The following is a 23,383-nucleotide window of genomic DNA, read 5'->3' as shown; positions in this document are numbered from 1 at the left end:
TATTGGTTTTCCTAGTGACTGAAGAAGGCATGGCCAGAAACATAAGCATACCAGAATATATGAATGTAATACAAATGTAATAAGAATGTAATCTTATATACGTATAAGAATATAGTTGAGAACTGTATTCTTATAAAGAGAGTGTAAAATCAGAGGCACTGGCATTGCCTCCAGCACAACCTCAATCTGTGTAGTCTAATATTTTGTAGTTATTTCAAAATACAGGGTTTTTCTGGAAAATTGGAGCAGTGTTTAGCTAAAGTCGGAGCACCGTGAGATGATGAAACTCTGAAATGTACCTTGAGCTGTTTTCCTTCCAGTGCACATAATAAGCAGTGCATATAATAGAGTAGGAAAATGCACTGCAGACAAAGGTCACTCTCCACCATCCCAGTGAGACATTTGTACCCACTTGCTACCTTCTGTGTCCCATCCTGGGGAAGGAAGGAAGGAAGGAATACTCCAACATTGCTATTGGCATGCTGCTTCTTCAGAAGAAAATAATAATGGATGAATGTTTCCCACAAAATCTTGGATGGTTCCTTTTTTTTTTTTTTTAATGTTTTGGATTTCTCACAGGAAAATACCCTCTTTTCCCCGTGATTGCAATTGCCACCAAATGTGGAAAGCCCCATTGCTGTTCTGCTTGGCAGTTGCATATGTGGCTTGCTAAACATGTGCTTGGGAACATTCATACTTAAAATATCTCAAACCCAGAGACTCCAAAGTTTCAGGAATTGGCAGGTTCTGTAGAAGGTCCCAAGGCATTGTAGTTTAAACTCTGGTGATAATGTTTCAGCACCACTGGTCATGCGCTTGAGGGAACACAGTCTGCAACGCAGGAAAGACTGACTTTATAAGAAACTTCATATGTATCTGATAGTTCAGTCCAGGTCAGGAAATAAATTGCCATTTTTTTCATCTGTCAGAGACTTAGCTCATGGTTAAGTGCTGCTGACAGTGCAGTGAACTCCTCTTGTGCTCAGGGAGTCTTGAGCATAGTTCATAGAGCTTATCCTGAGAACTGCGTCTTTGATCTTTGGCAAACTGACAATTACTGTTACTGCACTGAGCAAAACCACGTCCTTCAGCTCTTTGTAACAGTGAGAAAAATGTAGCGTTATTGCAGAGAGGAAGGTATTTGCTCCTGTGTTATAAATTATTTACTCCTTTCTGCCAGCAAAGATTTAGGAATGCAGAAGGTAAATAAATGGCTTATTGAATTTTTAGTCTTTAGTGATCTCAAATCTTCTGAAAGTCTTTTTTTTTTTCTTGATACTGGGGGAAAAATAGTATGGGCTTTCATCTCTTTATTCTCCCTTTCAGTGCAGTGGTATTTTTGCTTAAAAAGTGAATCTGTGCTAATATTGTCTTTGTGAGATACAATGAACTTCTTAACAAATCTGCAGTAGCATTCAAATAAAGATTTCCTTACAAATGCAGCTTAACAACCAAAGAGAAAATGCTTGTATTCAATATTGTTTAAAAGATTTCAGTTTCAGTTCTCCTCCTTGGTACTTGAGTGAAGAACAGACTCCAAAATTTCAGCCATCTTCTAAAAAGATACTGAAACAAAACAAGTAAGATGAAAGAATTACATTCACTCCTAATTTCTCATAGAAAGGTTTATTTCTCTAAGTCTCCACATTGTACCTATTAACAGAAAAGATGACAAATGCATTCAAGGCATTTAAATTAGAATTTTATCCAGCCTTGTCATTTGCCCTGAAGGAAGTACATGGAAAAATTGTGTGTTTCTGATTCAAATGGAGTTTTCCTTGCATTTTCCAAAGTTCTCTAACAATCTACCTGCTGAAGAGAGGAGAAGATGGTTTATTGGTAGTAATGTTGGGACACAATTTTCAGGTTGCTGCAGTGTGCATCCCAGCCTATGCATTTTTTGGATAGGTTGTTTTGGTTAGCTCCCTACCTAACCAAAACAGGGCTGCATTTTTTTTCCTGGTGGCAGCTAAAATCAGATTTAGATGCATTTTTCTTTGTGGCTGGGGAATCTATATGTGCACAAATTCACCTTGTATAAATATACCCCCAGACTGTGTGCTGCTGAAAGAACAGCTGGGATCAGAACAGATAAAATCTCAAACTGGTTTTGTGGTTTTTAAAAAATGTATCAGTGTGTTAGGTGAAAGTTTTTTTAATGAACTGACATTATTTAGCTGAATTATTTAGAGACTAGCAGTTGTCTGCAGTTTATGACTCACACTTTGGTTAATCCCATGAAGAGACTATGTCTCTTGGTGTCATTAATGAAAAGCAGTTGCATTCCTCCTTTCATATATCTCAAAGTGAAAACCCAGCAAGTCACAACATTCAAATTTAGAATTCCTTCTGTTCAGCACCCTCCTCCCTTAAAATACCTAAATTAGGGATGCAACATAGATTAAATGATGTTCTGTTTACACCAGCAGTTCTCTGACCTTAATTCTGTCATCCTACCCATAGATTTGGACATCTCGAAATGAATAACAGATTTTAAGCTTCATCTTTCACACGTGTCTTTTAACTAGTGTAGGAAGCCCTTTCTGCCTCTTAAATCAGCTTTGCTACTTTGTCCTCAGCATGGGGAAAAAGACTAAAAAAATTTTTGCCAAAAGAAAAGGGATGACTCACAAAGATTTATTTTCATGGCCAACAGAAAGTATTTAAACCTGATTAGACATATGAAAGAATTTATCATGGATTTATGTTTCACTGTGCTATGTGAGCTAAATGTATAACTACATCTTCAGTAAAACTCTCTTGCTGTGACAGAAACAGTCTGGAAACAAGTGTGACTCGCTAACCAATTATGCCAGTGCCCTACCCTTACGGAAGGGAAATGTTGGATCTGTTCAGAGCTCAAGTGAATGTCAAACCCGTGGGGTTTTGCTTGGTTGTTTTCCTGCACAGAGATGCAGACCACATTGGCTTTAGTGTTGGTCGTACATTAGACTGAATTTGACACCTTGTAAGAGAAATTTGTCAGGAAAGATTTCGCAACTTTGACCTGAGAAATTCCCATACACATGTAATCCTAATACTTTATAGAAGAGTGTCTAGGAAGATTATTAGAACCATACTTTTTGATAGACAGAGAAACCTTTGTAAAATTGATGTGTAATACTACAGAGGACTATCAGTAAAAAGCAGAATGAAATAGCAAATCCTTTCCTTGGAGTACAGTAGAGGTGAAAATCATGTTTCAGAAACTGCTCTGCTGTCTCGACAGGTAAAGAAGAATCTCCTCTGCAAACCCATCACTTTCCAGTTCTGAAGCTAATCTCTCACACAGTCACCACAATGACTTTGCAGGACTTGAAGCTTCTGGCCACAGCTGTAAATTGAAAACCTCTGGGGACAGATGCTAGAACATGATCTCAGTCATTTTATACAGTGAAATTATTAAATGTTTGCGGATGCAGTTTTGGCAGATTAAGTGTGCTCTCAAGTGATTCCAGGGCACTTTGGGAGTTGGCATGACCAGGATACTGTGCCCATGGGGCAGCATCTGCTGTCCATTTTGGCAGATTAAGGGACACAGGCACAGAAAGTCAACTTGGCTTTGCTGTTCAGATGCTGAGGGTGAATTTAGCCTGCTAATGGAGGTGTCCTAAATGCACCAGTGACAAAAATTGTGATTCTAACTGGAATTTTTTCTTAATGTTTCTTGTATTTTCACTATAACTTTTTTACCACATAGATACTCTTTAACATTGAGGGAAAACCATTCTTGAAGGCATTCTGTATCAGTCAAAAAGGAAAATATTAATTCTTCTGCAATCAGCAGAGATTTCTAAAGTGCTAAGATGAACACTGGTAGAGATGTATATTACCCAGTAGCATGTTTTATGCATATTAGATATCAAGCTTGAAACTGCCCTTTTCCCGTCTATTCTTTGGAGTTAATTGTATGTTAAAAAGTAAACATAGACAAATATAGGGGTGTTGCTCTGTGTGAACCAGCAATTCGGGAGATGTTTCCATGGCCCAAAGCTGGAGTGAGTTGTGCTGTTTTGTTGCCTGCAGTGCAGGGTGTGTGCCTCTTTCACTTGCTCTGGGAAATCCAAACACAGCTAAGCTGATAAAATAGGTCATAAATTTGCACATTTATAATTATTTTGACTTCAAGGAGAACACATACACAGCAGAGCAAAAGAGCAACTGTGTAAATTGAGTTTTGACTTCAGCATTCCTTCCAAAGGATCCCTGTCCATGTCAGCACATAAGACAACAGGGTTTTCCCGGATGTGGTTGTGTGGCTGTGGGACCAAGTGTCTCCTTGCCTGTTATTAAATATTGCTGCAAGAGGGTTTCTTTATTAATCTCTTGCTCTGTACTGAACTGTTAAGGCCTGTTCATAATAGTGCTGAAAACCTGTACCCTGTCCAGCACTGAGCCTCCAGTAGCTTGCTGTCTCTGACCACCTCCTCAAAATTGAATTTTTAGCTCTGTACAGACTGAAACTCCGTAATGGTTTTGAGCCCAAACCCCACAGTTACTTCACAATAGCTGATTTTCAAGATCTAGGTGTCCTATCATCATGACTGCACCATGAATCTGCTGCATGGTCCAACTCAGTGGTCAAGCCTCATATTGTATGATCTACTTTCCTTTCTATTTCCTAAATATTGCATTAGAAAAGTCGTGTGTTATAACCAAGCAAGGAGAGAAGAAAGGAGTGGGGAAATAGAGGATTTCTATTCTAGCAACAAGAGTAGGGAAAAACTTGCATTACAAAAGGTTAAAACAGGAGGAGGGAGTTTAGTGTGACAATTTGATAAAACAGATTTGATAAACAGTCTGGGGTTTTTGTGTATGTTTAAATAGCAGCTTCCTAAATCACTAACTGAATTTCTCAGTATTCTTGGATCTAAGACTGCTTATCAGTTTCAGCAATTCTCGTTGTTTTGAGCTGAGATTATAGGATCATGTAAGCAGCAAAAATTGATTTCTAGCATCTTCTACTTTATTTAGTGCCATGTGGATTTGAGGGAAAAAATTTAAGTTATTAAATGCGTATCAGAAAAAGAATAATTTTAAAGATCATTGATACAAAAGATGTCTCTGCTGATTCCCCTCCCTTAGCTTCCATTTTGAAACAATGCAGAACCATTTTTTGTTCTTAAAAATTGTTGGAGGTTTATTGCATCAACTTCATATTTCAAAATAAAATTTTGTTTCCCGATGTTCCTTTATATGTTTTATCTGAGTTCTGCTCTGATACTGAAATCCTTCAGGACTAGGCTGATACCTGTTTATTTCCTTCTGCATGATGTTTTATTCTTCTAGATGTGCTAGTGCAGCAGCTTGGTAATGGCTAGGAGATGTTCACAAGGATCCCACATTTTCTCTTTGAAAAAGTTAAGGCTGCCTTCTTGAACTGTAGTGCTGTACATTGATACAGGTGATTATTCTCTGAAATGTTTCAGTCAATCCCAGTAACATGTATCATGTAGAAATTAGGATGCTTTCGTTCCAAAAACTTCTTAAGAGAAGCTGCTTCTTGAAAGCTGCTTATGAACTTGACTGTCTTGAAATAAAAGGAATAGGTAAGTTATCAAAATTGTGTAAGACTGAGAACTGTTAGCCATCCTTTCTATTTGAAGAAATGTCTCTACTATTACCAGATGGCACTCTAGAGAAGCAACTTACTTTTGCTATTTTCTGTGTCAGCACCGAAGTTTAAGAAGAAAAACACATCAGGACCAGAAAAACCTTGCTTGAATCTGTCTACAAAAAAAAAAAGGGAAATTCCCATAAAGTACAAGTGCAGTAGGACATGAATTCAAACGGTAGTCACCACTAGCACGTGGGACACCTGTTAATAGAAAGCTGCCTGTTTATTCCACCTGAAGAAATCGTGTAGAAGAGTTCAACGTTTCCAGTGTTGCTAATAACTGTAGCTGGAAAAGTTCTAAAAAAGAAGCATACATCCCAAAATGTGAAAATCATCTCCTCCAAAAACGTTGCTCAGGGACATCAGTGTGACTGACAATCGAAAGCCAGAATGTGCCCTCATGTGTGTGCTTGACTCTCTTAAGGACTTGAGAGGCTTTTTCCTCACACCATTTTCATCATCTCTGCTTCACTACTTTGAGGTCCAAATAATTTATCAGCTGAATTTGAAAAGAACAAAAAATACCTGCTGTTTTGCCTTTGCCTCATTTGATAAGCATGTAGCAACTCCTAACAGGAGTTTAGGATGATAAAACATCAAATGAGATAGAAGGCAGGCTGAAATGGTTATATTGTCATTAACTTACAGAACCCTTGGCTGCTACAATGTGTTTGTGCTGTGCCGGAGGTCTCAAATGAACAATTTGAGAGTAAATGAATAAAAATTGTATGATAGGTTAGTGGGGTGTTCATGACTCCAGATGTTGCGAACTTAGGTGGTTTCACTACTTCTGTTTAAATTATTTGTAAAATAGAAACTTGCTGGTTATTTTTCAAGTTTTCTTCCTTCCTTTTGCTGTTAAAGTTCAATTTGTGATGGAGATAACGTCTGAAACTATGGCTGTACCTTCACACCTGAGCATGTAGCACCCTTAGCGCTCTGTTCTGGTTGTGCTGTCAGTCAGAAGCCACATGAATCCAGCTGACAGGGCACTAGTGGGATTTCTGCTGTTTGCAGTGAAACTCCTCCAGGGTGGGGTGAGCCAGGGGAAGCAATGTTATGGTGCTGACAGCTGGGTGTAGGTCTTTGCTTTGTTCAATAGTCACTGCAGAGGACACTTTGGGGTGTGTTGGAAGGCACTGTCACTGCACTGCACTGAGAAATGTTGGCACACGCTATAGCAAGGCATCTGACCCTGATCAAATATTCCTCCTCAATTAAAAGCATGCGTAGCTATTCTGCTCAGCTTGTTCTTAGGAAGCTAATAATGGACTTGGATCCTCTTGCTCTATTTTGGCGACATCTTATTGAATCATGCATTGAATGATGTGACTAATTTGTGGAACAGAGTGCCTGTGCATCAGCTGTTCACGGTTGCTTTCCTGGGGGGAAGATAAACTTTTTATGTTAAAAGACACCGATCATTCTTTTCAGCATATCAAAGAACAAATGTACTGTAGGCTTTTCTGTTGGGAAAAAAAAAAAAAAGAGAACAAATGGCTTTTATCTGTATTTCCATCATTACTCCCGCATAAATCTCACTGAAGCTAATGTGACTTGTAGCAATGCAGATGAAAGCCAGACACTGTTGAGATGTGGAGTCCAACAGAGCAAGGCACACCACAGAAGCAGGAGGGTTCATCCCTGTAGGAACAACCTGCAAGTGTGTGACTCAGCCTGCTTGGAATGAACCATTGGTGTGCAAAGCCAGGGCTCTCCAGATTGGTGTAAACAATCAATCTGATTAATGCAGTGGCTGTGCACCCTACTGAATGCTCAACTTCACTGCTGCCCAGATGGATTTCTCCAGAAGAAAAAAGTTTGGTGTGTGCATAGGAGCACACGTGATGTCTGTGATGGAAGGGATGCAGGGCAAACAAAAATCACCCGGACTCTGTGACTGGGAAGGAAGAGATGGGACTGGGAGGGTTGAGCTGGACTTCTCATGAGTTGTGGGCATAAGGGGAGTAAGCTGAAACCTGCAGGCTCACCTTGAGGAGTTGGAAGGGAGTAAGGGGACAGGGTCAAAGGGACAAACCTGTGGGATGCTGTGGAGATTAAAAAAAGAAAAGGAAAACCAGCAAGCAGCAGGTTCTTAAAAAAGTATATAGAAATACATAATGGAGGACAACATTAACTGGGAACAATAAAGTTAGTCCTCCCAGCTGATCACAAATAGTAATGTCACTGTGAGCAGAAGAGGAAGGCAGTTCTGTAGGTGGGCCCTAGGACAGAGGCATAGCTGGAGCAGTCTGATAGAGAAACACAGAATTACTTATTTCAGTGCTGACAAGGCCAATAAACCATGCAATCAGCTTAATTTCTTGATAGTTTCTGAGATAATGTCTACAGCAAAGTCTCAGTTCTGCCCAAGTTCCATCCATGGACACTTGAGATCTGTAGAACAAAAGCAGCAAACACCCTGCCACCAGCAATTACTTTGACCTAGATGAAAATAGCAGGGGTTTTATTTTTTTATCTCTTATTTTGCTATTCAAAATAGTATGTATTGATCCCTTTATTAGTGTAACATACAGACTGAAGTTCAAAGCAAAGACTAAGACTAAGAACTTATTATGGAAGGCTTGTTCAAAAGAGAAATTGGGCAAGGAAAGGTTTTGATCAACCCCCCCTTGCCTAGGGTTCCACCTGCAAACGCAGCTCTTGCACCTCTCTTGCTATCCAAGCTTAGGAAATGTAGCACTGCCCTTTAACACACGAGTCAGAAGGCAGGCTTTCTGTAAGGTGATGTGGCTGCTGCTGTTTTCAGAGTATCCTCTTCATCTTACCTGCAGCTGTGGGACAGTAAAGATAATGTCTGCCAGCTTTTTCTCTCTTGAAAGCAAGAGCATACTTGTGACCTGTCCTTCTGAAAGGGCACTGCATTGTCATCTGATATATTTGGATATTCTCAAGTCCACATTAAAATATGGCAAGTTATCTTTTCATCACAGGATATTCATAGTAAATAGAAAAAAAAAAAAAATCTTGCCAGTCCTTGCTGCCCAAAGGAAGTCTATAAACAGGGCTCCTGAGTGTATGCAAGTAAGCTTCAGAGGAATTGAAGAAGTGTGGTTGCAGTGTGAGTAATTGTACTTACAGAGAATCTGTCAAGAATACAAAAGGCAAGCCTGGCAGTGGAAGTGTCCCTGTTGCTCTGGTAGGACAAGGACCACACAATCCAGCGTGATTCAGTAGAACTTCCTTCTAAGTAGATTAGCTCCTCCCTGTGTTGACTGATAAAGATACAAGGTGATTTACTTACAGGAATGCAGGTGCGAGCCTTTGAATAAAAAGAACTGCTATGGACTTTGAGTCACCAGCAGTGATGAATTTTTGAAGTCAGTTTACCATCATTTAATACTATTTTAGAATAGCTGTTAGTGTGTGGCCTTTTCATTTCTGCCAGTAAACTTCCTAATAGATACTGAAGCAGGACTGAAAAGCCTGTGAGCACCATGGAGACATCATTTGTTCAGTGTTGCATTATGACGTACTCATGATCTTTTTTTCTTTGCTTCCTTAACTTTTTTTTTCAACCTCCTTATTTCATTTCTGTTCAGTGTGTGTGTTGATTTTAGTGATGGTGTAGTTCATTGTGGAAGTGATTTAATGTTCACTTGTGAATACTACTCCAAGGCACCTAGTAGCATTAGTATGCTAGTAGCCGCCCAGTGATGGTGCTTCCTGTGTCAGCTGTAGAACACAAAAGTTATACTGGAAGTACTTAGATAAATCTATTTCCTCAAAATGGCTCTGTACTTTCATTTTGTCAAAATGCCTGCGTGTTGGCTTTCTTTGCTGCTGAAATGCTGTTCTATCTGTTCCTAACTTCCCTGTTTAACAGCAGACAGACCCAGGAAGCACTGACTGACTCGGATGATCCCGAAACAGGCTGTCTAACTGATAACAAGCCAACTGCTCGACACTTCTATCCTGTCGCCTTGCTGCTTGTCAGCTCACACCTGCTGGTTGTGTGGCTTATTTTAAGTCTTGCTTTGCTATTAGCCAAATATCAATAAACTTTACTTGTGTTCCTTTCTTTTCTACAAACAGCAACGAACTAACTCTAGAAAAAAGAATCATGTTGTAATATTTCTACAGTCTCAGACCCCAAGGATTCATCTTTAAGATTCCCATGTCTGAAATGTACTGTGTTTTCATTCTTTTTTCTGAACTCCGAGAAGTATACTATGCATTGAGTGAATTGATTTGCTCTTTCTGTTCATGGTAAAGCTTTCCCACTGTAATTAGCGCAAAGAAAGCCCACTTACAATGCTGTCACTGTATAGAAGTTGTGGAATCCTGAATGCTTGAATCCCTCTTTCCAGAGTAATTAGTCTGACAAAAAAAATTTGCACAACACAAACTAACCCCTAGACAAATATGGCAGGGCAATGGTTTGTGAGACTTATCTTCCGTTGTGTTTTTTCATTGTAACTAGCTGACGGGATTGTTTTCGTTTAATAAATTATTATTACTTTGCTACAACTAACCCTTTTCTGTAGAGTAAATAGAATATACTAAGTTCTGTTTTGTAATGAAATTAGCCTGTTTCTAATTGTTGCTTTAGTTGCTTTTGCTTTCAGTACACTTTTATATTCTTTTTAACAAAGTCCTGTTTATGTCTTGATGCACCACTTTGGCACTTGTGACTTTTGTACTGTATGTGAACGAACATCCTTCCTTTATAAAGCAGAGAGGTGGATTGGGCTGTTTGAAAAGCCATTCTCTCTTTTTTTCATTGCAAAGCTGAACATACAGCAAATGAAGCAGAGATGAAACTTTCCTTCACGAATCTCTAGGGCCAGACTTAATAAAATTCCTTATTCCTAGAATGTGCATTTTAGGGCAATGTATACTCACACATATATAGCAAATCAATTGAAAAAGAAAGGTATGAAAAGGTTTAAAAGGCAAATATATTTCTGGAATTAGAACAAAATGTATCATTAAAGTTATTAAATTTTTTTACTGAACTTTAAACCTCAAGGGCAGATATATTAGGGGGATGGAAAATCTTATCACCTATTTCTGAGGGCAATAAGTGTACTGGGCCTGGCCTTGGATTTAATTCTGTAAGATGTATCATCACTCATGGAAAACAAAAATGTAGAGTTGAATCCTTGTTATTTTTACTTCAACTGTTGCTGAAACTCTGCAATGAACAAATAAAGCATATTTATTTATTCTATGTTTCATGAAGTTGTACTTTTTCCCCCTTTCACTAGAGAAGGATGCCGCATAGAGAATGTTCTGAAGAATGTCAAATGCAGAAAGTATGCATTCAACATGATACAGCTGATGGCTTTCCCAAAGTACTACAGACCTCCAGAGGGGACATATGGAAAAGCTGACACCTAAGTTTAACAAAAGTGTAATCAGGAGCATGTATCATGCTAATTAGTGAATATAACAACTGCTGTTTATGACATATGAATTGGGAATGTATGACCAGTGGAGGTGTTATTTTTAGCAGGTTTTATCACTTTACACTGAAATGAATCTGATTAGTCATGAAATAAAACCATGAAAAAGCAATGGACTGGATATTCTGAAAATCAAATATACTCAACTTATCTTTGTGAAATTGAAGCTTAGTATGACTCATAAGCCAGCTGGAATTAGTTTCTGGGGTCATTTGATTGAAGATTAAAAAGGGAAATGGCATTTGCTGTAGGAACAGAGATTAGTAATCTGGAAGGTGGCATTCTGACTCCAAACCAAACCCTGAGATTTGATTTAAGGGGTATCTTACTGCTGGAAAAGGTGTTTTCTGTAACCAGCAGAGCACTGAGGTCTTGATCACTAAGGATTAAACCCTTCACAGAAATGTTTATGAAAGATGCTAATGATAATACCTGGGCTAAATATAATTTTGGTAATTACAATTAGCTTCTTTACATAAGCGTGGTAACTTCATAATGTGTTTTTAGTAATTGCAGACTGTAATTTCAGTAATTCCATTTTGATTCCCTGCGGTTCATTTGGATGTATCACTCTTGGTTTTCTGTACCCCAGCCAAATACCACTTATTTCACTTTCACATAGATCACACTGAAATCAGGGCGATTAATTCCACAAGTCATGTGACTTGAATTTCACCTCCTCTTTAGTGTAAACCCTTAAAAGCAAATTTTCTTTAGTGCTAGGGAAAATAAGTTGTATATACAGGAGTTAATGTATCTTTAGACTCTGAAAACTTGTATGTTATTAGAAAGCCTAAAATAAATGTTATGAGTAAACTGCTGTACTAGGACTAGTTAGCCACAGCAGCTGATTTATATCAAATTTGTAATGCTGCAGGTAGACACTCTAGGATGAAGAGCTATCAGCTTTAAAAATGAATGTTAATGTTCTGCCAGCTGGTGTTAATCCTGAAATTTGTCTTGCAAAGAACATTTGTGTTTTCTAATTGTGTCTATTTACTTCTATTTACCTTCTTCTGCCTCCCAGAGAGGAATACAATTTAAAATTCCCAAGTATTCACTGGTTACTGACCTTTATGCAATGCCTTCTTTTTATATCTAGAGCAGAAGTATGAGAAATGTAGCCTAATGAAACTACCCTGGGAATTTGAGCATCTGTAGGAAATTGTAATTGCCATGGATAAAGAAGTAGACGTTTGCTTACTCCTATGGAAGTCAAAGAAATCTCTATACACCGTGACTTTTAATTAGTTCTTTTTAATCCATTAATATTCATTACTGGGTATAAATCTGTAACTATAATAGAATTTAAGAGCCTGATTCTGCAAATTCTATTTGGGTGATCCATGGAACTGATCTATCATTTGCCTAAAATTAAATCCATCTTGTGTATTTGCAAGATCAGGCTTTGGAGTTTGTAGGAAAACATCAGAAAGAGATTCTTGTTCTAATACTCATTGACTTCAGTGGAGCCAGAAATTCACCTATACAATACATTAGCTAATTGGAACTATTTTTTCCAAGAAAAGTAGATAATGTAAGTAGTGTTTTGGTGCATTAGTTTTTTATTTCTATTATATAATATGCTGTCATTAATTGCTTCCTTTTTCTTGGAATGTATTCAGTATATGTCAGAAGAGTTGACAATGCATCACAGATAAGCTCAGACTCATGAGAACATAATGCCTTGATTTCTTCTTGTCATGTACCAGTAGAAGGGGACAATACTCATTGGGTGGCTGGATATGTGCATAAATTAGTGTTTGTCTATTAATATAATGTAGCTGATCTGTGTGAAACTTTCTTCTGAATTTATGGAACATAATCTTTCCTAGAAAAGTAATTTTTCTTGTGTCAGGCTGCTGCACTAACCCTCACTATATACATGTTTATTATTAGCTTAAAGAACCCCTACATATGCAGTTTAGAGATAGTGATAAATTCCTTATGGGTCTCTGAAATAACCTCCAGGCATGCAGTAGAGAATGCCAACCATTGCACAGTAATTCTGAAACTGTCTGTAAAAATCTCAGTGGAGATGGTGCTCTTTGCTGGGTGCTATAGGTACCTAGACTTCTTTATCTGAGTCCCATTGGCATTCTGTCACATTAAAATATGAAATTATTCTAGATTTTCTTGCCAGGAAAATAGTATTTCAAGATTGTGCCTCAGCATTTTAGCCCTGCCCAGGCTCTAAATTGCTGTTATCACTACCATGTTATTTTTGCGTTGAAATTGTTTTTCACGCTGAAGCCATGGATTTGATGAGGAGAAAGAAAAAATGGCACTGGATTGCTATCCTTTTTGTTTTAGCAACCATTCACAGTATGTTCTTGTGAAATTAAATAAATCCCTTATTTGCTAAAGATAATTAGACAAAACCACAAATACATCAGTCAGCTGCCGTGAAGCCTCGTGCTTGGGCCATTACAGAAGAGTTGCCTGAGCTCTGTGCTAAATAGTGCTGAAATTTTTCTCACTGATATTTGGATTGGAACATCTTGTTGTAGGTCTGGAGAGCTTTGTAAAACCTGCACAAGCGCTCCAAGTGTCCTGGAAAAACCTCATTGCTTCAGTAGCAAAACAGGCCCAAAGATTTTGTTGTTTGGTCAGTGCCTGCTGGGGCTACTGTGGTCCCTGTGGGCAAAGGCTGTGCCGTCAGCTGGCCATGGATTCAAAATTTTGGGGTTTTCTGGTTTGCCTTTTATGGAGAAACAAAGAGGGGCTTGCTGCAGGTTGATGGTTGTGCTACATGGAGTACATTTACTCTTTGTAGCAGCTGCTCCCAGCCCTGTGGGTTGTTTGAGTGTCTGACAGAGGAGTTAAATCATCCCTGGGGTCTTGCACATTATCTTCTAGCTCACTGTGCATTTCAGTGCACTACTTAATTTTTATGAGCAAACTACATTTTTTGTCTTGCAGAGGGATAACATAAGCAGAGTGATTTTGATGGTGGCTCCACAAAAACTGTTCCATAACTGCTGTCTTAAAACTTTTGTAAGGTATAAAATAATCTGCTTTTAGAGGAGGGCAGTTCTTAAGGGCTAGAAGATGAAAATTCAAAAATACATCTGGCATCTAAAGCCAAATCTTGTCTTAGAGATGATATTATTTGTAGAAATCTAATCAGGATCTGTCTCGAGGAATCCTGAAATAAGGGCTTCTAGCTTTCAATATTTGTACAATGCATCACACACTTCCATGGGGGTTTTGTACCACAGAGTAGTGACTAAATAGAGAGCTAGCCTAAAATAACTAAAAACATAAGGAAAGGAATGTTAAAGTATTTTTCCCCAGAAATGATTGTAATATTGTTATAATACATGTCTATGAGTGACATTATATTATCTATTGTTTATAATACATGTTTATGACTGACATTAAGCAGGCAGGGTATTTTTTTTGAGGTCTTCTGAGGAATTTAAAATGCATTCTGATTAATGTTCATACTTTGGCTTTTATGGAGCAATTAGAAAGCAAAAATTTTTAATCATGTTGTGTGATTTTTGTCTATGTGAAGCTATGTATTTTGATGGAATCCTAGCAATGTCTGTGTTATAAAAAAAAATAATTTAGGAGGACAGCTGAAACAAAATATTAACTGGGAAGTAGCCTTAAGGAAGCCCTTTGCAATGCAATTTTAATTTTTTTCTGTCTGAATTTTGCCATTACGTAAGTGAAATGAGGAAATTAACAAACAATTTTGTGTCTAAATCAATCTCTCCTGATGAAAATTCACTTAGTTGCAGTGGAATAACTTGTAATGATATTCTAAATCTTCATTAGTAATTTTGGTATAAAGAAGTGCAACACTCTGTTCTGAAGCCTACTCTATAATATGCCTATTAAAAGTTTCAGGAAAAAATTATTTTTATTTCTAGATTAAACACAAGTTCCAAGAAATCCTTTGGTCCATTTAAAAAAAAGCATGAAATGCACTGAACATCCACCAGTGTAATAAAGAAAGGAATTGCATTGAAAACTATGCAGCAAAATTACTTGTGTGAGTTAATGTATGTAATCACTTAACAGTCTTATACGTACATTGTGCCAGTTGGTTATGTTGTAAACTTGAAACTATTGATATTTATATTTATGCTCTTTTTTATTATAAAGAACTGCGCTGTATAGGTAGTGCCATGAGGCATGTTTGCATCTTGCTTTTCACTTCCTTGCAGCTTAAAAGCAGATGTTTACAGTGGAAATGGTTTAAAGTAATTTGCTGTTCTCGAAAACACAAACTTACCTTGTATATTGTGTGTTTACAAAAAAAAAAATCATACAAATGCTTTTTAGAGAGAAAAAAATCACAGATTTCAGTCCTTAAAACACTGGGGTTTTCCCTTAGCCGTACAACACCTCAACTGTTGTGCTGCCAAGCATTTGGCTTGCACTCTGCAGGACTCAAACATTTATTTTCTTTCTTTCATAGCATCTGCTGAATAAGTAATATAACAGCCGTGACTATCAGCATGATACTCACGATCCAAGTTAAAAACTTACATTTGCTCAGATATGAGCAAATACTTCAGGATAAATGAACTGTAAGACACTTGTGAACCAGCGTCTCCCTATTCCAAAGAGCTGAAACATAAGGCACAGGATTTGTGTGCTGGCTGGGAAAAAAGGTTACAGTTGGAGTCTGTGCTAACAGAGTGCCCTGGCCATGCCAGGTTCAGAGCAGTGAGAATTCAACCACGCTGCAGTGGTGTTTGGTTACTCCTTCCTTGCATGCAAAGTGCCTTGAAAGTTTTCAGCACTTCTGTTTATGAATGGCCTGACTTTAAAACTTCTAAAATCCCAAATTACTTTGGTACTTGTTTTCCTTTTGTGTAGCTGTTCCTTGTGATGTTCCTGTCTTACATTCTGGAGCACACAGGGCTGTGTATCAGTAACATTAACAGGACCTCAGTCCGCAGCATGTGTGTGTCCAGAGAAACAAAGCACAACTATAGGAATTCAATGCTTTTTATATTTCAGGGTTTATCAGTTTTGTTTCATTGCTGTCTGTAAGCCATGTCCATTGTACACTATGTGTATATTTTTATTTAAATAAATTTAATGTTTATTTTTTATGTTTCTGACTTTTCTGTTCGTTATTCATTTTTCATTGTCATTGCGGTGGCGTTGCCCAGAGGGAGGATTGTCCATGCTGATGAGAGTGTGTTCCCTCCTGAAGCAGTTGGGGGAAGCCCACTCACAGGTCTCATCACCTCTAGGAGCAAGGATTTAAGAAAAGTTCTGAAATAACATTTAAAAGCCGGCAATGGGCAAAAATTTATAGTTCATATTCTTCTTAGTCTTACCTTAACTTTCATCTCAGAACCAGGTGGGTCATGCGTTTTCTAGTTCAAAGCAAACAAAACATTCCAATGCCCATAAGGAGATCCCTTTCACATAACTGTTGATCTTTAATTCAGGTGGGATCAAGGCTTTTCGTAATGAAGACTTTTAAAAAGGTGATGTGTCATGCTTTGTCTGGTATCACATCTTCACCATCTCAGCAAATTATTTCCTTGGGAAATAATTATGGATTGCTTCTGTGCTGTTTTCTTGAGTTTCTGTTGGAATCCGGATTTATTATATGATCTCTCACCACAATGAAAGGTAAGTTCCCCATGGCTGGCTGAAATGTAGCAAACAGATCTTCTGTTCGGGTATATGATAAAATGTGGCTCATCTGTACTGTCAGTACTACGAGTAGAAGGTGGTTGCATAATTTAGTATCTCTGTTTATATGTTAGCATTTTTAGTTTTACTAAAATATATTTAGTGAGATTTTAACTACTTGCAGAGTTCTTGATAACCTTTAGAAAACACTGGGAATTGGTGCTTCTTTGGAAATAAATTAAAAAGCTGTTAGCATTCATCTAACAGGAGCCTAGGAGTTTTGTCTCTTAGTAATAAAAGTGAAAGTATTTTTAAATTACTTTGTCTCACTTTGCATGTTTATGGATTTTATTTTCCTCGTAAACTGGGAGCCGCTTTCTTCTCACAACGATGTAAGACAGAAAAGGAGAAAGAACCTACAGCTGAAGTGAGATGATAGAATAATATGATAGCAAAAATATGTTTTCACTGATTCCCTTTCCAGTGTTACTTCAGAGCATGCTTGAGTATGTGACATAATATTTCTGAACCACAGTTTGCAGGGTTCCACACTGGGCTGACCATTGCTGCCTGTAACAGAATGTGTTCACAAATGCTGCTTCTGCTAGGCAAGAGCTTGATTTTGAGGGAAAAATGGTTGTTCCACTTTGCACATTCTGCCAACAGCAAGGGAAGAGGACAGTGCTCCGCTGAGGAGGTAAGGAGTGTAACAATGCATCAAGGTTTAATGCTTTTTTTATGATAGATAAAAATTGTAGTCACATCCAAAGGTTACAAAGCATTTTAGATAAAGAAAAGATAAAGAGAATTTTAGAGGTTGATTGCAAGTCCTAATGTAAATATAAATTACTTGCTTCTAAGTACTTTTAATTAAGTTTAAATAGGTTAATTATTTATACTGTTCAACGGGAATATTTGATACATATCAAGGTAATTTTCAGCAGGAATTAAAAACAACTCCCAAACTCACAAAATAACATCATCTAGTATAAATGAATACTTTTAATGACTACCTTTACCTCCTCACGATACACCACCTCCATGCTTTGTTGAAAGAAAGAATTAATTAAAAAAAATTAAATCAGGGTTTTTGCTTTTTTAATATCAGTATGGGAAATAGAAGTGATCATTTCATGGGTGGGAAGTAGTAGGTGTTAGCAGGTTTTTTGTGTGTGAATCCAGTTAGTGTACTTAGGTATAAAATACTGAGTAAGAGTTCAAAAAACAAAAAAGTGGAGCACCCAGTTTATATTCACATATTCAATGGCACGGTTAATGGACATCAGCAGGGGAGATGTGATCCCACACTTTTTAAAAATCAACAGGAAAGCAGTGCACACTATGCAATTCGCTTTTGCATTAAACTTATTAAGTCAAATCAATTTTTACAAGCACATAGGCTAGAGTTCTGGAACTTAATTCCTTTTGATCTTCCGCCTGCTAAATTCTGCTTCCCATTGTGCTACCATGCAGTTTATTTTTAACAGATAATTTGTTTGGACACCATTAAAATGAAAATATGACAACTTCTAGTGCTACTAAGGCACTGAAATTCCTGTCAAGTTATTAATTGTCTGCACTCACACACACAAACAGACACGCAAACAGCCATTTGCACAAGGGAAAATTGTAGAGTTAAGAAAATATCGCTGCTATGTTCAAGAGCATGAAGCACACAAAACACAGGATCCTGACTTTTGCAAAGCCAGCATTACAGAATACTCCCACTAATTTCTGTGCTTGAGGTGCAGCCCCCATACCTGTTAGGTGTCTGGAGAAGAAGACTGCTATGATGTGACAGGTTTTAAATGGAACATTTTGGGGCTGAGTCAATTGATTTTTCTTTTCATTACAATATGACATTAATTCAAAACTCTTTTCTATGATTAGTGTTCTGAAAGGCACATTTCCGAATTACGGATTCTTTTTTCAGCTGAGCACTGCTTAGTGTTAGGGAGAAGGGTGGATGCACCTTAGCTAAGAAGGGAACTGTGTGGATCAAATGGCCTTCAGATATTTTCATGGTGTGTGATTGCACTCTCATGGATCATAAATACTGTCATAATCCTGTGACCTACTAAATATGCTGGCCTTTTGTTTTGCTCTAGCACCTCCTATCTCCTTTTTAAGTTATGATCTAATTAGCAATTCATGATTTAATGAATAACCTACATAAGTAGATATGAGTTCATGTCCTCAAAGAAGATACTACAAAAGATAACCAGACACATGAGAAGTTCCTTCTATGGATTAAATACTCTGGTGAGTCTCGATCTGAATCATCTCTGTGTCAATAAATCCCTGCCACTATCAGCAATATAGATCTATGACACCACAGGAAGCTTCTAGTACTTAGTTTTCCTCTGCCAGAATTTTGTTTTACAATCTAGCTTCCTGCTTTCATTGCTCATCTGGTAACTTGAGAAGTTGCAGCCCTCTTGCATGGTACTAAAAGCTTTATTCCACTTCAACAGTTTCCTCAATCATTTTCTCCCAGTGTACTGCTCAGTTCATGACTAGGTTTGACAGAAAATGTGTCATAATATCTCCCATTTCTCTAGTGTGTTATTGAAACAGCAAAATGAAGACTAATAGCAATTAAGGCAACTTAAATTCCAGATCAGCACACAAAGCAGATAGGAGAGTTTTATATCTATTCTTGTTTGAGGCAGCTGGATGTTCATACTTATTTTCTTACTCTGTGCTTCCCTGCAGCAATCCATGTCCCAGGAGCTTGACCTTGGGATGCTGGCTGTATGTCAAACTCCTCTATCTCTTTGCCTGGTGTTTGCTACAGTTTTTATTGGCTGATAATCTTCATCCTCTTCCACTGTCTAGAAAAGGACATAAAACAAAAGGGAAAAAGGTGTAGTGCACAGTAATATGTATTTCTCTTCATAACAATGAGTGTATATATATATATAAATATATATATATATATATATATATATATATATTGTGCACCAGCGGGAATACAGACATAACACTTTTTGTCTCTCTACTTTATTCTACAGCAAATTACCATCACTGTAGTGATACATTCTTCAGCAGTGAAAATGGAACGGATCACAGTTTTCTGAGTTGCTAACTGCATTGAGATTTTGCAAATGATGCAAGATGTAACACATTGCCATCACAGTTCTGAGACTGCAATCTGAATTTAATGCTGCCTTATTTCATTTGACCTGCTGGAGGAATTGTGATAAATTCCACATCAAAATGTTTTCCAAAAGAAAATTAAACCTTTGCATTTCTCTCATTGATAAATTAGCTATCATTAAGACTACCACATTTTAAAATGACATGTTCTTACTAAGATGGGTCTTTATTATAATTTCACATTTTTTAGTATGTTTATAGGTAGTTGATAACTTATTCACTTCCTTTTCCCTGTAAAGACTTTTATAACAAGTTATTTATATCTGAACTTACTATAACAAAGAGAACCAGAGAAACAATGGTCCAAATAGATGGATATGGGAAAAATTAGTTGTGCCGGTCTATGGCATGTCAGATCCTATTTCTTTATTCAATAGAGTTTCCTAGGACTTGAGACCAGAAGAAATAATGAACTCCTCCATGCTTCATAAAGTATGGCCAAATAACCCCATATACCTGAGAGCAATACAAATCCAAAGGCCATTGGATGTTCAGTCCTTCTCAGAGACTGTGACTGTGACTGATACCCACATGTGCATACAGACTCCTCAGGGGGATGCGGAGGAATCACTGCAAGCCTTCTCATGGGCTCTTCTTCACCAGAAGTGGGTATTTTATCCAGTACTGCCTAGTGAACCCAAAGCTATACAGCATGGGAAATGGGTGAAGCCTTTAGGTAAAGGAAGGAGCACTTGTGCAGCTTAGCTCATATCAGGGAAATTTCTCCCCATTGGCAGGAGGGATGATGAGGGGGACTCCATGATATCAGCAGGCTAATTAATTACTTTATTATACTATTATTCTATACTATATTACACTACATCTAAACTGAAACTGAACAAGAACTCCACGGAGCAAAATCTTGTGACTGTCTCCTGACCAACCATCCAGACTCAGCTTGCAAAGATTGGTAAAGAAAACAAAACACTCACACAAGAATCCTATTACCACATTCCTTCAGGTAAATAATCTTCCAACACATTCCACACGTTCACAAAACAACAGGAGCAGCACATGAGATAAGAACTGTTTTCCCTCTGTCCTTCTCCAGGAAAAAGCCTGAGAGAGATAATTGTCTCTCTCTGTTCAGAGAATGTGAATCCCACAAGTTCATGCTAGGTTCATGTCAGGTAGTCCTTAGTTTTAGGACAGGCAATTCAAAAACAGCAGGTTGAAATATATAATCAAGGATTTTATGTTAAAGTGGAGACTTGGTTTATATGTCACTTCTGTTGTCTATATTTAGTCTAATTGTCATTTACATTCCCAGGAGAAAAATGGCCACAGCCAGAAACATCATCAATCCAATTCTTTAAGGAATGTGTGACCTGTCCTCTAAAGATATTAGTCTTTATCTAAGTTAGGAAGGGACTAAATAGGGAGCTCTGAAAAGCAGTTTAAATTAGACACCTATAGCCTAAGTTAGGATTTCTGAATCCTAGTCATAGCAGCTGCCAGCTGTCAGTGTTGTTCAGCTGAGGAAAGGAAAATAAAGCTGTTGTTAAAAAAATACAGAGAAGCCTAAGATGTGTTAGAAAAGCTTTTTCAAGAATGCTCAAGGTGTGGAAAAGCAAGATAAATGCTGTTTTAAGGAAGTGAACATGGGGTTGTCTCGATATGTCTGTACTATGTTGCCAGTCTGCCAAAATTCAGTACCAAAAATCCTTTTTAATAATCAAGCAGCGCATCTTGAATTTAGCCAGCAGCAACATTTACTCTGCAGTGACATTAAAAGTAAGTAATTTATGACTGTAGCCCTCAATCTATTTGCAGACAAGACTGTAATATTGAAAGCTGGCTATTGGTCAAATTGCTTATCTAGTTTTTTACTTGGTGAAAGGAAGTTTTGAAATGAAAGGTAAATAAAATACTTTTCAGCTACATGTAGGGGCTTAGTGTGCTCTCTCTCTCTCTCTGGGCTAATTCAATAGCAAAGCCTGTGCTGAGCCATAAGGTCAAGCTTTTTAACTTGGAAAGGTTAGAAATCATTGTTATTGAAAGCAAGGCTGACAGCACAGCAGGTATGGCCATCAGTGGAATACCTGGCAGCCCTGTGGCTGGAGCAGCAGTGGAAGGGGGATGCAAGACTGCTATTTCAAGGGAAAGAACCAACAGCCACATTGCTTTAAGCATCTGGATTGTGAGATTAGGCTGACAAATAAAGCAGCAGCTTGAATACCATATCCTGAATTCCTCTCTGCAGAGACGTGCTTCTCTGAGCTTGGAGGAAATGTAAGGAGTTGCTGCGACTTGCACTGAAATCACAGAATAATCACAGCAGTGCTGACAAAAAATTTGCTGGCAGTTTTCACATCTGCATGGCTATAAAAAGCAATGGCATTCAAATATACAGCAATACATTGGCTGCCCCAAATACCCCTTGGTCTCCTCCTTGCCAAAATGGCTTCCCTTTGTCTTGAAGGAAGAAAGATAAATGGGGCGATTCTCTCTTCAGAAGTTGCTGCCTGTCAGTGGAATAGTGAATAGTCAGCACTTCCAAAAAAGCTCTTTTAATGGCACCTACTTCTCAGTCATTGCAACAGAATTAGCTACTCAAACAGACGGGTCTAGCAATCATTCCAAACAAAATCAATTCTCCTTGGGAATATTAAACATCTTGGGACTGTAGAAGGGTTGGGTTTCGTAGAGGTAGGGTTGGGGTTTTTGTTTCTCTGGCAGCCCTTCAAGACACATTTCAGGTGTAACCACTAACGAAAGCAGCCCTGAGTGTAAACCCTCTGACAGGGGGAACAACAGATCTCCTTGGGTCTGGGGCCAGAGGAAGCACCACCATGGAGAAAAACCGTCAGTTGAAGCACTTCCCTCAATTCCTCACAGAGACACTTCCCTCAATTCCTCACAGAGACACTTCCCTCAATTCCTCACAGAGACATTCTTCATCATCAGCATCACACATGGGCAGGCAGGAGTGTTGTTAACATCCAGAAAACCAGCGTGTTTGGTGAATCTTGGTAAGTTAATTTCCAGGGAGGGTTTTCCAGAGTTCTGTGTTACTGTCCACGGTGGGGGCACCCTGCAGGCCAGCACAGGTGTCTGTGAGCCTCCTGCCACAGCTCCTCGGGGCTGTCTCACTGCAGGGACAGCAGAACCCTCTGGAAGGTGTGAGGGGGTCCTTTGGGAAACTCTGAAGAGTATCTTTGAGGAAGGCCGCTCTTCCGAATTGTGTCAGAGGCCTGTGGAGGGGCTGCAGGAGCCCTAGGGACACCCAGTGAGGCCAAGACAGGCGTGAGGCCTTCTCCTCGAGGAGCTGGTGTTGTGATGGTGGTTTTCCTCCTGAGGAAGCTGCCATTGATCAGCCAGTTGAGGCAAATCCTCCACTAAGCAAAGGCTCCATCTTGACAGGCTGAGCTGAACAGGAGATCCATTTAAAAAAGGAAGAAAATAAAAAGGAAAGAAATCAGCTCTCTCAAGTGAAACTTGTTGCACAGGGTCTTCCCACTACTGCTGTGGTGAGTATTTGGAGAGAAGACAACAGGCTCCCCTCAGAGCCATGGCAAGGTCAGGATGGGGTCCCTGAGGGGATTGTGCTGTGCCCATGGCCTCAGAG

The 23,383-nt window shown here is 38.4% G+C and overlaps 1 pseudogene; it reads left to right on the top strand.

The window, feature by feature from the left end:
- Positions 1 to 11,074, top strand: part of LOC128949764 (inositol polyphosphate 4-phosphatase type II-like) — a 137,550-nt pseudogene extending 126,476 nt beyond the window's left edge.
- The last annotated feature ends 12,309 nt before the right edge of the window (positions 11,075 to 23,383 follow it).

The sequence above is a fragment of the Melozone crissalis genome, unplaced genomic scaffold, assembly GCF_028551555.1.
Source record: "Melozone crissalis strain CALT ecotype California unplaced genomic scaffold, PUWL_Pcris_2 ptg000286l_1, whole genome shotgun sequence".
Lineage (NCBI taxonomy): Eukaryota > Metazoa > Chordata > Aves > Passeriformes > Passerellidae > Melozone > Melozone crissalis.
This window is presented reverse-complemented; position numbering and strand designations above follow the sequence as displayed.